We start from the raw sequence: 16603 nt of genomic DNA on the forward strand, positions 1-16603 counted from the left end.
AAGTTACTAGTCTAAATCCAAAGATAAAAGATATTAGGGTTGTTATAGAATCAAGAATATGAGTTGTTTCCGTTTTCGTTCGAAATTTTATTGTTTCCGGAAATTGCCTTAAAGCTTTTGGCAACTTACCGATTCGTTTTAACAATTCAAAACCTATAAAAACTTCATTCATTCTACACTCACAACCCACACTACACCTAACTTCCATTTCTCACCTTTCACTCCCACGTTTCCCACGTTTCGTCACATTTTTCACGAATCAACACTCTGAGCGCCCGCCCACGCCTTCGGCAGCCCAGCCTACACTTTTGTCAGAAATTTTGTTCAGAGCGCACCCGCGCCAAGGTCAAAGCGACTTCGCTCAAACACTGGAATTCCAAATACGAGGCGACGACTTCGCGCCCTAGTTGGCCTTTCGCCTTCTTCTTCGTCGACCAGAAAAATTGCAGTTTTCAGCGGGTTGTTCCTGGTTCATTCGCGAGTTGTTCCAGAGCATAGTTCGAGATGACATCTCCTATAATAATACCGAACAGTCTTTCAAAGATTTGTTTCAAAGCACTACTTATGGTGCTTGGTTTCGCTAGTGATCACACACGTAAATTTTGGGAACCGCTTATGGTTCTTGCTAGCATTTGTTCTTGGACTTGCTATGCCCGCTGAAATACAAGACCCATGGTGCTATTGGGTAGATAATATGTATGTCTACACTTATGAGTTTTTGCATGAGTCGTATGGGGCAGGCATTTTCCGTATCGAGGACCAAGGGGAATATAACGTCGCCCTCGGTAGCCTGTCCATGAACATAGGAACTGTTATGTTTTGGATCATGCTAAACATTTTAGGGGAATGACATTTTTCTTCTGTGAATGATGTCACTTGCAGCGTCTTCCTTGCTTTAGCCACGGGGCCGTATGTGCCATGACCTTCCCGAACTTTGATGTCTAGTTTAGCACGAGCCCATAGCATGAGGCATAAGTATCTTCTTATGCCTATATTAGTTTGCCGTATTATACTATGTTTCTTCCCTATTTTTGTGCCCGTTTCACGGACCGGGTTAGGGGTCGACATTGTGAGATCCACCAATTCTATTATTCGATCTTTCCGCGTAATGACTTGGCAAGGGTGGAGGATACAACCTCATCGGGTTGCACCTTACACCCCATCCCACCAAGTGGCGCTTTAAATGGTTAGGATCCGTAGATGATAAATGGCGGCAAGCTTGGCAAATTATAATGGCATGGCAGGGATGCGAAGGAACCTCACTTCTTTATAGAAGAGGATGGATGACGAAAACGCTTTGGAGTGGAGGTAAGTTTTTAGTTTTGGGTTAGTGTCTACTTATGTCCCAAGCAATTTAATTCTGTTAACCCCATAATGGGTGGAACTCTTATAGAGTTCGCGTCGGTTTTTATTTCCTATATTAGTATATTCTAACCTTGTTTTGCGATGTTCCAGAATTTCACGCATTTCCATGGTATTTTTCTACCCTCTTTATTTAAATGCTTTGAGGACAAAGCATTCTTCTTGTTTGGGGGGCATAGAAATCACATTATAATTAAGGCATCCTGTTAGGATATAGATATGTATAATATGCATTTGTTTTCAAGTTAAAATTTTCAAAAATATAAATAAATAAGTTTATGCTATACACTTAGGAATATTGGTATTGTTTTCTTTCTCTATGCTCTTAACAATCTAGAAGTCTCACTCGTAGCTTTTGCATCATAATAATTGTTAGAAACTTAGGTTAATATGTAGGTAATAATCTTTGCATCTATCTATAAATATATTACATGAGTATCTATGATTGTTAGTAGTAAGTTTCTGAAATCTAGGCTAGAGTACTTATTCTACAAATCCTGTGAGAATATAGCCTAAAGCCTTATATGAGCGAAATATTTGAGAAATGACACAAGGGAGAAGTAAAATCCGGATAGAGAAATCACACGTCCACTTGCTTGATCACTATGCCATATCCTAAGCGAGAATTTAGGCCCTCTTTGGATCGATATAGCCAAAAATTCAAACCTATGAATTATTTTCCGCTAGTCGCCCCTCTGAGCCTTTCTTTAGCCTTCCATAAACCACAATTCCTTTACCCTGTTACAAAAACAAAACAAAATAAAAAAATTCAACTTACCCAATCTAGAATAAGTCTGAGAATAGAATGAGTGAAGAAAGAAGAAGAGAAAAAACCTGTGTAAACAAAAATTAGTTAGTTGCTTCAGAAAAAGAAAAGAAGTTTCCATCCAAAGAAAAGAAAAGAAAAAGAAAAATAGAAATAAATAAAAACTCCAAAAATAGAATAAAAGGGAGTCAAAAGCCAAAGAAAAGAAAAAGAAAAATATGGCTAATGATGGAAACAAAGTATAGAAGCAAAAGAAAATAACAAGGTTTTCTCTAAGTTATATAATATGAAGACTCTATTATCTCAGACTTGTCCTTTTGTATATCCATTTCCTTCCTTCTTAAACCATCTCCTAATCCCATGACACCTAATAAAGACCTCTAGCTCAATTAGGAATAGGTTAGTGTGATAGTAAGTGGCAGTTGTGTTTGATCGACTCCGGCTTCCCTTTGTGTGTCATTGAGATTGTAAGGTAAAGTGTGCCCACTTTACAATCGGAGTATGAAACTTGAGAGGAAAAAAATCGAGTGATTTTTGTCTTGACTTTTATGTGAGGACCTACTTAAGGACGCTTATTCCGAAGTTTTCAGAAACGGACCTGCTAAGCATTTCATAGCATTACTCATTGTATATATGTTTATTCAGTAGATGATTGATTATTATGCATATATTAGCTTAGGTTTTCGACATGATTATTCTCAGATTCAATTGCTAGTGAGATGTATAGATAGTTGAGACATGAATGAGGAAACAATAGTTTTATTTCTTAGTCGTTGTAGTATAAATGAAGTTTGTGAGTACCTTCAATCGAAAACTCCCACGAGGTTATAACTTCGCCCACTAGGGAATTCCTAGTGGTTTAAGGCCTTGTTGCATATGGTCAATGCAATCGCACTCAAATAAACGAGAGTAGATAGAACTCCATTTTTGGTCACTTATTCTAATTTCTCATCTTTGCTTGAGGACAAGCAAAATTCTGTTTGGGGGTGGTTTGATAAGAGCCCAAAACTGTAGTTTTAACCCCTTAACAATCATACTTTTAGACCAATTATGTGAGTAATAATTATTAAGAGTTAATACCGACACGTGTTTTTATGCATTTCAGGGCTTCAAAGTCTATTATGTGCAGAAATGTGCCACTTTAGCGAGATAAAGGAGCGAAGGTCGGTTGCTAAGGAGTTCTGTGAATAAAGGCCAAGATTCAAGGAGACAAAGCCTTTGTAAAGCCCGGTTAAAAGCTGAAGAGTCAACACGGGCGAGAAAAGAGTGCACAAGTCGCCAGAACTTCCGGGCCGTATCTTTGGACTCAGATCTCGAATTGGGAGTAGCTTATGTCAAAACGACCGGCTCGAAAAGAGCTTTCCAATGGTCCAAGCCTTGGCCCAATCAGAGGAGCAAAAGTGGACGAAACATCTGTCGAAGCCAACTGCAGCTGAAGAGCCCATTTTGGACTAAAGAAATTGGGTTTTGGGGTCCGATTTTCCGCCCAAAACATGGCTCCAAGCGCATGCACGATTTTTGATCTGGAAGTATAAAACAAAAGCTTGACTCTTTGTTAATGGCAGTTAGGTTAGGAAGCTAATGTTAATGGAGTTTAGGGTTAGAAAAAGTTAGATCTAGATTAGTTAATTACTTAGTTTTCATTCCATTAATTAGTTTCATTCTTTGTTTTAGCTTAGTTATTTAAATCATTGAATATCATTCATTAGATAAATAAAATAGTTGTTATTCATTCAATCATATCTTGTTCTTATTGTTCTATTAGATAAATAAAGTTAATTAGTTCTCCATAATCTAGTTTCATTTTCATTTATTTATTAGCTTAAATCCTTAGATTTACTTATTTGTCATTATTAGTTTAATTCAATTATTGCATGAGTAGTTTCAAATTGAGTTTAAACAAATAAAGTTCAAATCTTTATATTATATCTTGTTTAGATTCAATTGTTGGGAATGGTAGAATAGAAAATTCACAGCAAATCATTACTCTCACCATTGTTTCTCTTGGGTTTGAGTAGTTGAATTCTATTTACGTCTTGAGGGTTTAAGAGTGGAACGAATCCTGACTCTCTGATATTACTTCATTATTGAGAGTAGGAATATTGATATAAACACGTATTTACGTAATTTGATTATTTGTGTTTACGCATAGATAGTTAGAATACGTAAAATTACTTTTATCACTACTAAACATGACAATATGTATACCAACGTGATAGAATTGACGTGTTTATAATAATATAGATATACCTAGGGTGCGGAGAGCCCTTGATTGGCTTCTGTTCGTACTTTCTCCATGAATACTCATCAGGTGGTATATCGAACCTTGTTACTAATAGTCGGCACCTTAATTGATCTCTTCACTCTTAGTTTCCTACATAAACACAATAGCAGTTAGCAACTAAATATAGGTAAGAGCAATAAACTAACATAAAGAATGATATGAAATTAAATCTTCTCTTTGAGCAATGGCATTTACCACTACTTCCACATTTGACATTTCCATTTGGTCCCCTAACAGAACACCTCCTTTTGTGCATTTGTTGAGAACTTGATGACTGTGGTGCACCAATCAACTGGAAAGAGTTGCTACTCAAGTTAGCCACACTCATCCCATGCTCAAAGATGAGATGAAAGATCTAGTGGACGACATGGTAGGCGTGCAACTCGGACTATCAAACTTAGAGCTTATGCTACTATTGCTCCTTAAATACATCATTTTAGCTTGGAATTTCATCTGCTGCTGCTGCTGTTGAAATTGTAATCTATTTTGCTGTTGTTGTTGGAATAATTGATATGGAGTTAAAGGAGGATGTTGTTGAGTGAGGTTGAAAGAACTTTTAGAAACAGACCCCCTATCTAATACCGAGCTTTCAAGGAAATTTTTTGAGGAGCTAATCGAGATAAAATTATCCGGTGAAAAGCTGAATAACATTCAACAAACAAAACTAAGTTGATTGGCCCAGGAAATAAATAAGCTTAATATTCCTGAAATTTATGATATTGAGTTGCAAATTTGAGGAACAAAACCAATGTCAAAGATAATGCATTATTAAAAGTTACTCGGTTCATCCCCCCATATAATCAAAATCCAGTTCACCCAGAAGAACACAATATACCTAGTCTAAGTCAAGATAAAAGTAAATAGATAAATAGCATCAGTAAAATGGAAAATTATGGCATTGAGGATAGTAGAATTCAGCATACTCAAGTTATGGCAACTGACTCTTAACAAGATACCCACCAAAGTTGAAACTTGAATATAACGAATTTAAAAGATAAGAAACGAAGAAGATAAAAGAACAAAGCATACGAGACAATTTGTAATAAGTTGTAGTAGTATCAACAACATGTAGTTTCTAACATGGTTAAATACCTTAAACGGTTCTCAATATTCCAAGAAGAGTCCGTAAGCGGACTCCCCATTTGAATCGGTTGGTAGGGGTGGATCTGAGCCCAAAAATTGATAGGTTGACGGGGATGGCAAAGGAGTTCCAAAACTTATCCACTTCAGTCAAAGCTTCCTTTGTATTATGTCTAGGTGGAAATAATGCATCTTGTTACTTGGTGTTAACATCACGTAGAGCAGCAGACGATTTGTAATAAGTTGTAGTAGTATCAACAGCAGTAGTTTCTAACATGGTTAAATACACCAAACGGTTCTCAAAGATTCCAAGAAGAGTCCGTAAGCGACTCCCCATTTGAATCAGTTGGTAGGGGTGGATCCGAGCCAAAAATTGACAAAGTTAACGGTGGATGGCAAAGGAGTTCCAAAACTTATCCACTTTAGTCAAAGCTTCCTTTGTATTATGTCTAGGTGGAAATACTGCATCTTGTTCCTTGGTGTTAACATCACGTAGAGCAGCAGAAACTAACTTGCCGCTTTGACCCTAAAACGGGCAAAATTGAATTTTCGTGGTGGCTAAATGAATTTCCTAAAATAGTTGTTCTCAGAGAAGATGACACGCGCTCCCGGTCTACTCGGGACCTTGCTCTCCAAACCAAGACATTACAGTGAAATGTTTCAAGTAGTAGCTCATTATCCGGCAGCTCACCGCCACATCTAATAAGGTCCAAACACTATCCCGTAAGGAAGAATGATTGCCCGCATAAATCACCTCTTCCCCAAGTAAGCAAACAATATAAGATTTTATTTTCTTCATTAAATGCATATCTTAATGAAGCAACAAATTTTCTCATACTTATTAAGAAACAAAAATTTAATCAGAAACGCAGATTGTTTATTAAAGGCAGATTTTAAAAAGAAGTGAAGTCAAAACACACAAAAACTCTTATGTACTATTGTGGTTCGAAATCAAAATCAAATGTAAAATATGAAATGTGAGGAAATAGTTGTAATACCCATCAACATTCAAAGAAACCCACCTGCACAAAAGAAATAAATAGCTTCAAATCTCATTTAGGAAAAAAAAACATAAAAAAGTTCTTATATATGTGCAATTTTGCTTTTACTTGGTTTGTCATGGATACCAAGTTGAGCCCAAGTGATAACTTCCAATAACTCTTCCAATGTTCCATACCCACCTAAGTACACAAATAACTCTTCCATCTTACAGAGAATAGAAATAAATGGGGACTGATGGAATCAGAAAAGGTAAGATTTTAGACCTGGTAATGCAATGAAGCAATCGTAATGCCTAGCCATTTCAGCTTTCCTTCGATGCATGTCGGCTCTCGGTCTTACTTCTCCAACAGTTTCACCAGTTATCTGCTTAATAAACAATTTTTTTAGACCAAATAATGAATTATAAAAGCACATATCTCAATGCATTTGACATTTTCAGCAAAACACTTTAGTTAGGCAAGGTGATATTATAACCTTGTAGTTCACGTATGCTACCAATCAAAATGACAATAAACCATTAAAAAAAGAAGACGTGTATACAGGTAATGAGGTAACTAGAACTCCCTGCATAGTGACAGATGGACAACCTACAAATTCTTCAGTAATATCAACAACTAAGTTTATTTTTACTGTATAATGATTTAAAAGAACACATACTTTTCAAAAGTGTCACGAGCCATTCTTGCAATCTGCTTTGCATCAGCTTCTAAAAAAGTTGACAAGCCTGCACCAGAACCATTTTCAAAAGGAAGAGGCACCAACTTATTTTTCCCGACTGCAAATGGAAATTGTGAATCACCATATATACGCCTCAGGACGTAATCTAACTTCTTGTGTAGAGAGACTGGGAGCCAATGAAGCCAGTCATTAATACCTCCTCTTGGCCTGGTAACACGCTGCATACAGAAAATGGTCAATGAAAGCTCATTTGTAACTTGACAAGAATTGGAATAAAAATTACTACTTACATAGAAGGATTGATGATTGGAAAGGCCTAGAGCACGAACTAAACCAATACGTTGATTTTCAGCAAGACTTGAAAAACCGTTACCAATTATAACACTCTTCTAATCACATCAGAAATCCACTTGAATATCTCTAGCATCCCTATTGATGACGTACTTGGTGGCTCTGGAAGCCTTATTGGCCTCATTATTATTTACTTTTTTCAACCTACTAATTACGAAACACTAATTATTAAAACAAAATCCCCTTTCTTTTCTTTCTTTCTTTCAATTAAATAATTTAATAAGTTTTTGTAATTGAGATTGGTTTTAGTTTGAACTAAAAACAGTTTTTCTTTATCGTCTTGAAATCAGTTTTTGTTGTGGTGGGTATTAATGGGCCTTTTTTTTTTGTTAGTTTTAGTGCTAGATAATGATATCAGCAATTCACTATTTTGTTAATACCGTGACCTTCAACTTCACTTATGGACAGAAGATCCATGAGAAAAATCACTACAAATTCACCAACCTATATTCTAGTAGATTTGCGCGTCCAAGCCATATATAAGCAACCACACATAAACTTGTAGGAGAATAGTTAAAAACTTATTAAATTAAGAAAGTCAAGTCAAAGCAATACCAAATGAAGATATTGATGAAAGGTGTCCCAATTTTTTAGATCCAAATTAAGCCATATATACTTGAGCAAGAATAAGGTTAAAACAGATCTTGGGTGAGACGGAAAATATCTCGCTACTATCTATTAATAGCATAAAGATAGAGTTATCATAACCCATAAAGAACATCAAAGGCATGGGAAGTAGTACATACATGATAACTGCATGAAGATAGAGAAGTCCACCATTACTTCAAAGAATGTAATACGACATCGATTTACTTATGACCTTCAATGGCATCCCACAATTTCTGAAAAAGATATTACATCAATTACTAGTCTTCACCATGATTTTGTAACTCTTTCTACAATCTAGAACCGGTATAAGCAATTAAATAGTATCACAAAATGAAGCAGATTTTAACTCATATAACGTCCATGCTAGATGAGGTACATTACACTGCTAACATTGGCCACCAATTATTGTAAAGGGCACATGCCTACAACACCACACATAGAATTGATTAGGTAATGGTTAAAAAAAATGAATACTGAAATCTGGTTAAAAAACAAAGGCCCCTGTTCAGCCAAGACACTTTACATGCTTTGCTACAAGGTAACAAGATCAACATGTAAAAGAGAGTTTTGTGACATCATGGAGGCAAGAGCTTAGATTTTGTCTACTGAAGAGCTTCTATTTTCAAAAGAACTAAAATCAATGTTAACAAAGCCATTATTACGCTAACATGTTCCATATTTTTTCAAATTGGCTGAATTGGTGCAGGATACTTGACTCACCCAAATTTCAACAAATTGCATCGTTATACCGGTTAAAACTCATAAGCTTAAGGCTTGGAGGCACGGAGTACAAGATACCTTTAAAAAGGGTATAAACTCATAAGAATAGAAAATGAGCATAAAGCAAAACGAAATAAACTCAAAAAGGGTATAAACTTTAAACAAGTGAAGATAAGAAAGTTCTGATTACATTATGTATGCTTTGAAGATGCAAGAAAATGTACGACATAATTCAGATTAACAAATGACGTATGTATTAACAAGCTTAATTCGAAATCGATAATTTTATTGAGCATTGAATTCAATTTCAAATTTCGAGAAGCTCCAAAATTCCTAAACACAATATTAAATTCCTATACACACACCGAAAAGTTCAAATTAAAATTCATTAATTTTTTTTTCGGAACCTAAAACTTACAATACAACAAACAACCGACAAAATGCAATTGAATTATAACCGATCGATACTTTTGTAACCATTACTAGTCATTTCCACCATAACATTAATGTTTTCTAATAAGGAGACAACACATTTCAAGTCATTTCAAGCTTTATTTCATATCGTCACATCACAAAAAAGCTAAAAACAATCAATAATAAGCTAAAAACATATCCAAAATAAACATTTAACATTTATACAAAAATTTAGGGCTATGAAAGCAAGGTTTGTTTACTTACTGATGATATTAAAACAATGATCAAACAGCTGAAAGTGAACAATCTGTAATGATTAAAAAGTGATCGAAATCAATCAAAACATCAATTGAAGTGATCGAAATTAAAACTGAAATAGTTTATTTGGGATCGAAATCAAAAGATCAATTTAAGTGATCGAAATTACATGAAGAGAGATGGTATGTGATTGAGAAGAGAGTGATTTGAGAGCGATTTGAGATTTGAGATTCGAGAGTGATTTGAGATTCGAGAGCAATTTGAGAGCGAGGGTTTTCTTATTTTTGTGAAGAGAACGAATGAGTGAAAAGTGATTTTTTCTTTTTCTTTTTGTTCTCTCCTGTTTTTTATCTATGGGTTCTGATCCGACGCCTCATTGGGGACTTCAACGACACACGTGGTGTGTGCTCATAACAGACTAAAGAAGGGCGTCGGTAGTCTTGTCTTTTTTTCGAATATCTGGTGTAGTGCCACAAATTTTAAAAAAAAAACATTTTTTTCAAAAGTAAGCCCCTACGAATTCTTAGTTTAAGCTTTTTTAATCGTTATCTTTTTTATTTTATTTTTCGTCTTTGTTAACTTAGCAATTCAAAAATCGAGAAAATTGGTTTTTTGTGGGACCCACATAATAATAAAAAAAGGTAAATTAGTGATACCTCCACATTCAAAGATGGCTTTTGTGATCCCCCCCCCACGTTTGAAGATATGCACAAAGCAATGGCCAAGCAGAAGCGACAAACAAGGCCATCAAAGAAAACATCCAAAAGAAGTTGGAGAGCAAGAAAAGCCAATGGCCAGAGCAGTTCGAGAACATTCTATGGGCATACAGAACAACATCCAGAACCAGTACAAATGAGTCTCCGTTCACACTTTGCTTCGGAACAGAAGCAGTAACACCATCAGAACTCACACTCACAACAACACGTTCTGACATCGTCGAGTCAGGAGACAATGACAGCATCTTGGCAAAAGAAGTTGATCTCCTAGAAGAACGAAGAGAAATAGCTGCAATATCCCTAGCTCAGTACCACCAAACAATCCAACGATCTTATAACAAGAAAGTCATCCCAAGATCTTTTCAAGCTGAGGACCTTGTCCTTAAAAAGACACTTGCTCCAGCCAAACTCGACCCAACATGGGAAAGCCCCTACATTGTTGACAAAGTCGTTGGAGAACGACACATACTGGATCAAAACTCAGCTCGGTGATATGCTTCCCCGACCTTGGAATACAGCTCTCCTAAAGCGATTTTATCAATAATTCTTTCTCCAGATACATACTTCGATAGGAATAAAATTTCATTAACATTTTGTGTACAACTATCATTTGGTGCATTACATGAGTACCATACAGCTTACACTATGCAACCCGACCTAGGACATCACAATGTCAGGGCGTACATCAAAGGCGAAGTCTACAATGACTCAACCACAACCACGCAATGGTCAATTATCAATCAATTCAAACAAGGTCCCTCAAAAGGACCCTAAATTAACTTAACACCAACACCAGGGTTAAGTATGATTCAACTGTAATTGCCACTCAAAGGCCAATTATCAGACAAATACAATCCAGGGGACCCCCAAAAGGAACCCAAGTCAACTTACGACCTCGAAATGGTTTAAGTTAGACTCAACCACAATGGCCATTTAAAAGCTAATTATAAGAGCTTCCCCCAAAATGAACAACTCGCACACACCTAAACAAGGCAAAGCCTAGGTGTTAACTGCACAAATCTACCAGGTCGTACAAAAAGCACCACGACCTGTAACAAATAGACGACCTAGCAAAGTCAAGCAGTTCATCAATATTACTACTATACAACACAGGTCGTCAACCAGCAAATCAAAAGCAACAATAGCAACCACATGCATGCTTCACACCAATTTTAACAAGTAAGTAATTTAAATATTATTACTACTTACAAAAATCGGTTAGATACTAGAGGCCCCCGGGTTATCCTGAGAAAACAACCTCAGTACCCCCATCAAAAATCAAAAGTATCAGTTTCAGTATCAACTCAGCAAGAAAGAGAATATTGTTCAAACATTTCATCCACATCACAAACAACCAACAAGCACGACAAGATCAATTAACAAAAGGAAGATTCTCCACAATCAAAGGCTCCACTGGTCCACCCTCTTCACCTACTGGGCCACTAGCCGGATCAACAACAACTTCATAAACGTCCGAGACAGAAACAACAGGAGGAACAACTGGAGCAGAACCTAGATTGGTTGGCAGGTCAAATCGTTTACTAACATATACACCAGTATCTTCAACAGACACTGTTCCGACCTAAAAAATCCCTATTTCCTTTTTCATTCCCCTTCTATTCACTCATCTTATTCTTTTTATACTACTGACCTATGGGCCTCATCTTTCAAACCTATGGGCCTCATAGGCCTAAATAAGGCCATAATAGTTGCCCCTTTTGGTACCGCATACCGTTAATTTGGTCCGTGGTGCCAAGAACCCAGAGTTCGTTCTACTATTTCCACTTCCACAAATTATATCACGGTACACTTATCTCCATTCCTAATACCAAACTCACCTGAACTGCAATTTACATTAACAACTAGTTAAGAACTCGTTTGTAACTGTCCAGGTCTCCTGCAATGGTATGGTCAACATCAAGTTTAGAGTCAACAGCGTTTTGTGGACCAATCTTCTCCACTATTCCTTGATTTTTCATGTTGTAGCGTTCTGTGGACCAATCTTCTCCACTATTTATTTATTGATTTTTCATTTTGTAACCTAAATGGACAATATTCTCAATGTTATCACATGTGACTGTATGATAACTAATACATACACTTGAACATTTACGATGCATTTGTTTGACTGGTGTCTTTGTCACGTCTAGCTAATGTGCATATGTTAATTGTCCCTGGTTGCACAACGTAATTGAAAGTTTGACATTCCTTTTTGGTTCTTGTGACAGGCTAAGACGCTGCTTAAGTATTTGATAGAACCAAGACAAGAGGCTTCTTCTTCAAGTCCCTAAATGGTTTACATTGTATCATACTGTGTTGTCTGTAGATAGTGCTTTGTAATAGTACTTGATTTGTAGTTTTGTACAGTGTGGTTGAGAAAAATTGAGAGAAAACAAGAAAGTTTCTTTCAAATAGATGCTAGTTGACCTTGAACAGTATCTTGCAAGATTGAAAGAGTTTTTGGATGTTTGAAGTGGTGCTGGCTATACATTGATGAGGGCATTTGGCTATGATTGTGTTTCTGGTTTGAGTGATCCAAATGTTATTGAACACCATCCTTGATTTAGTGATTTCCTGTTGTCTTCTTTTCAAATTGTCCTTGAACACCATCCTTGAAACGTGGAGTGTACTGTTGTCTTCTTTTCAGATTGCCCTGGTTTGTTTCATTTTGGATGTGAATGGGAACAAACATGAGTTCTTTAGCTTCTTGATTTCTTTGTGATAAAGGCTGTTTTCGATTTTTTGCATTCTCACTTGTGGGATCTAAACATATTCCATTAGACAACTTTGTTACAACGTTTAATATATGTCACGGAGTGTGCAGTCCAAATATCTGAAAGCAAATAGTTATATTGAGATATGATTCTCCAAGTACTTGGCATTGTAAGCAAAGCAGCAAACCACTTGTAAAATCACTTCAAGGTGTAGGCCTTGTGATTGCAGAAACCAATCCCCTGTGCATTTCACACTTAAGTTCAGATAAAAAGTCAAATTGTTCCTATGAGATAATTCCCTCTCTACCATTTCCTTGGTATTAATTAGCCAAAGAACGCTCTGTTAGTTATTTTAAATCTTGACAGTCAGATGTACTCCTTGGACATTTTACTTGGAATGCACATTTTAGAGAAAAATTAACACAATTGACTGCGTTATCCTTGAATACCCTCTAACTACCTGTTAATCTAGTCTAACTTCCATGTCTTTTTTCTTCTTCTACATTATTTCTGATTGAAATCTGCAGAGTGTTCCATTTGCTTCATTTCACTAAGCTTTCTAGATGAATATTTATGGGAAGAGTTGGTTTATTTGATCTAGAGAAGCATTTTGCCTTTTATTTATGGGGCTTATCATAGCAACCCCATGAACATATACATTCATATGCTATGTGTTTGGCCAACATGCTGGACGACTATTTACTATGCCCATTTGCCAATTGTGCCGATCTTTGCTTACAACTGAACTTATGAAATAAACAATCCTCATGGATGCCACCTCCATGCAGTTATGCAAACATAAAGAAAAGTGGTGTTCGATAACCTAACATACCTGTGAATCTCATACCATTTTTTGTGTTTGTTTGTAAAAATATAGTAAGCGCAGTTTCCATTTAAAAACATACTTAAACAGAGGACTGACTGACTGAATGACTAGGGAACAAATTATTCATTTACAACTACAGTTGAGTATGTAGATGCAGGTTTGTCTATAAGTTTTGCACAATTTATACTACTTAGGACTTGTCTAATGATAATCATAACAGTGGTTCTATAGATGAGGTATTGAGCTACTGCTCTCGAAAAATACTTAATTGGTCCACCTTGCTTGTTCAATTTTCAATTTTATTTGCTAAGAATCCCTGCCACTGTGAATAGAGCATTGCTATTGGGACTTCAGATCATACATTGATACATATACCTCAATCCTGCTTTTCAGACTTTACAAGAAGTCTCTTATATCTTTATTTGGCATGCATCTTAATCAATAAAGCTTGACAGTAGTCACTTTCTTATTAACAGCATGTTAAGACGAAATAAATTTCTCAGAACTTGCGCTCCTTGCTTAATAATAGCGCTAGGCCGCCTATATAGACTCATAATGGTACCTATATAGACTCATAATGGTAATTCGTATACTTGAAAGCACAACTTTGGAAAGAATGATATCCTTCCTTCTACCAACCCATTGAGATCTCAAATTTGAAAATTTGAACACATCAACATATGACAGTTTGTTGTTTACCCTTCTGGACAAAGTGATCTTCAGATGCTACAAGGTAATACCTGTATATTCAGGAAGTACAAGCAGGGAACCAATGAGAGGGTTTGTAATCTTGCACACAGAAAAGCGATGCACAAAACCTGACATGAGAGTAAAGGTTGCTGACTCAGCTCTGCAGCTTGAATACACATCTTACTCGCAAAGAGTTGTAGTTTTCCTATTCAACAACATCGAGGAAGTGATGTCATCAAGTTCAACACTGTCATAGCTGCTTCTTTCTAAAAGAAAAGCTCCTCGGAAAAGTTTTAAGGCTGCCTGGAAGTAAAGACCAGTAGTTTCAAGCTCTGATGAAGTTGGAAACAACGCATTAAGGTCAAGTTCATTGTAGAGTTCCTCAGTTAATATTGGCAACATGCTAACGGAATCTGTTTTCTTTCGAACTTTCAGTGATGCGACTTTTGTTGGAATGACTAACCTGGCAACAGTTGTACATAATAGTTTGCCAGTGAATCCCCAAATGCCGTTTGGTCAATGACAACGTACCGAACAAAAGCAATAAAGCATAAGAAAGTGTTTCTTAATTACCTTGTGTTTCCGGAAAGCAGCCCAACATACTATTAGAGATAGGTGATAGTAAACGTTTCTCAGGGACTGGGAAAGAAGTCATACACTCAATTATGCCCAAGGGTAAGTCATAAAGTGCAACTTGAGTTTCAAGCGTACATACTCTACTTTGGCCAGTGTTACGAGGATAGCACTTGCTCGTGCAATACTAAAGAATCCAGCAATCCTGCTATTGGATGAGGCGACAAGTGCACTCGACAACGCATAAGAAAACCTGGTTCAGGATGCACTTGACAAGATAATGATTGGAAGATCTTGTGTAATTGTAGCTCACCGACTGTCTACAAACCGAGAACATATTTTATCTTTATGAATGTCAGTCGCCATTTTTCTCATAATCCACTCTTTCCTTTTGACCAAGTACTTGAGTATCTGTATATGCCTATTTGTTATATTCGTGTGCCCCCAAGTTGATTCCGGCTGGTTTAGTAAAACATGTCCGGGATCAACTAACAAAATATAACTATTGGCCGGATTCGAATATTATTTTGCCCCCAAGTACTGCTAGTCCTCCAAAATCTATGAAATTCTAAAAATTCCAGAAACCAATATCATGTGCAAGTGTTCAGAATCTTGGAAATACTTAGTTATGTCATTGTTTTGTTTTTGTTTTAGAGTTCTGTTAATTCTCATGAATGCTTAGCTATTTCCTTGCTTATGTTGCCCCAAGTGTTAATTAGGACACACATTCGTGCCATTTACATTTTTCGGATTGGCCCAAACGCTGCATCAAGGACTTGCCCCTTTTTCATTTTTGGGACTGGCCCACACGCTACGTCCAGGACTTGCGCCCTACAGTCTTTGATTCAGACCGGCATACCATGCCAAGTCCAAGGACACCTATTATATGCCCCCGAAGTCTTTGATTTGGACTGGCGTACCATGCCGCGTCCAAGGACCTCCGCCCCCAAGTGTTTGATTCGGACCGGCGTACCATGCCAAGTCCAGGGACAACTATTATCTGCCCCCTGAGTCTTTGATTCAGACTGGCCTACCATGCCGCGTCCAGGGACATCCGCCCCCAAGTGTTTGATTCGGACTGGCGTACCATGCCAAGTCCAGGGACAACTACTATCTGCCCCCGAGTCTTTGATTCGCACTGGCGTACCATGCCACGTCCAGGGACCTCCGCCCCCTAGTCTTTGATTCAAACCGGCTTGCCATGCCAAGTCATTCCGCGACATTTGTTGTGAACTTATACCTTGTTTCATCCTTTAAACGAACAATTTGTATCTTTTCATGTTTCATATTCCCATCAATGATATTTTGATATGTGCACAATAAAATTTCTTTAACCAAATTTATAATAAGCAAATGCACAATCACGCTTTAAGGAACTACATTCCCCTTTTCCCAAATGCATTACTAAGACTACAATAAGTAACTGTTTCAAACACAACTTCAAAAATGACCATGCCCCAAGTTTTTCAATTACATAAAATAAGCTCAAATTAACCATTTAAAAGTAAAATTGAGCTGAAATAAGTCTATAGCTTGAACAAAAAACCAATCTTTACAACA

At 36.8% G+C, this 16603-nt stretch overlaps 3 long non-coding RNA genes across 3 annotated transcripts; all 3 read right to left on the bottom strand.

Annotated features, from left to right (window-relative positions):
* Positions 1-6602: 6602 nt before the first annotated feature.
* Positions 6603-7526, bottom strand: LOC147510414 (uncharacterized). Its single transcript, XR_015216784.1, has 4 exons — positions 7463-7526; positions 7152-7390; positions 6758-6857; positions 6603-6673 (listed from the first exon to the last, which is right to left on the bottom strand). It is a non-coding gene; the product is annotated as an uncharacterized LOC147510414 (long non-coding RNA).
* A 988-nt stretch (positions 7527-8514) lies between these two features.
* Positions 8515-9900, bottom strand: LOC147510415 (uncharacterized). Its single transcript, XR_015216785.1, has 3 exons — positions 9694-9900; positions 9531-9573; positions 8515-8554 (listed from the first exon to the last, which is right to left on the bottom strand). It is a non-coding gene; the product is annotated as an uncharacterized LOC147510415 (long non-coding RNA).
* A 4162-nt stretch (positions 9901-14062) lies between these two features.
* Positions 14063-16109, bottom strand: LOC147510416 (uncharacterized). The gene is made up of 4 exons (XR_015216786.1): positions 15988-16109; positions 15098-15842; positions 14599-14675; positions 14063-14520 (listed from the first exon to the last, which is right to left on the bottom strand). It is a non-coding gene; the product is annotated as an uncharacterized LOC147510416 (long non-coding RNA).
* Positions 16110-16603: the final 494 nt, after the last annotated feature.

The sequence above is a fragment of the Coptis chinensis genome, chromosome 3, assembly GCF_015680905.1.
Source record: "Coptis chinensis isolate HL-2020 chromosome 3, ASM1568090v1, whole genome shotgun sequence".
Classification (NCBI taxonomy): Eukaryota; Viridiplantae; Streptophyta; class Magnoliopsida; order Ranunculales; family Ranunculaceae; genus Coptis; species Coptis chinensis.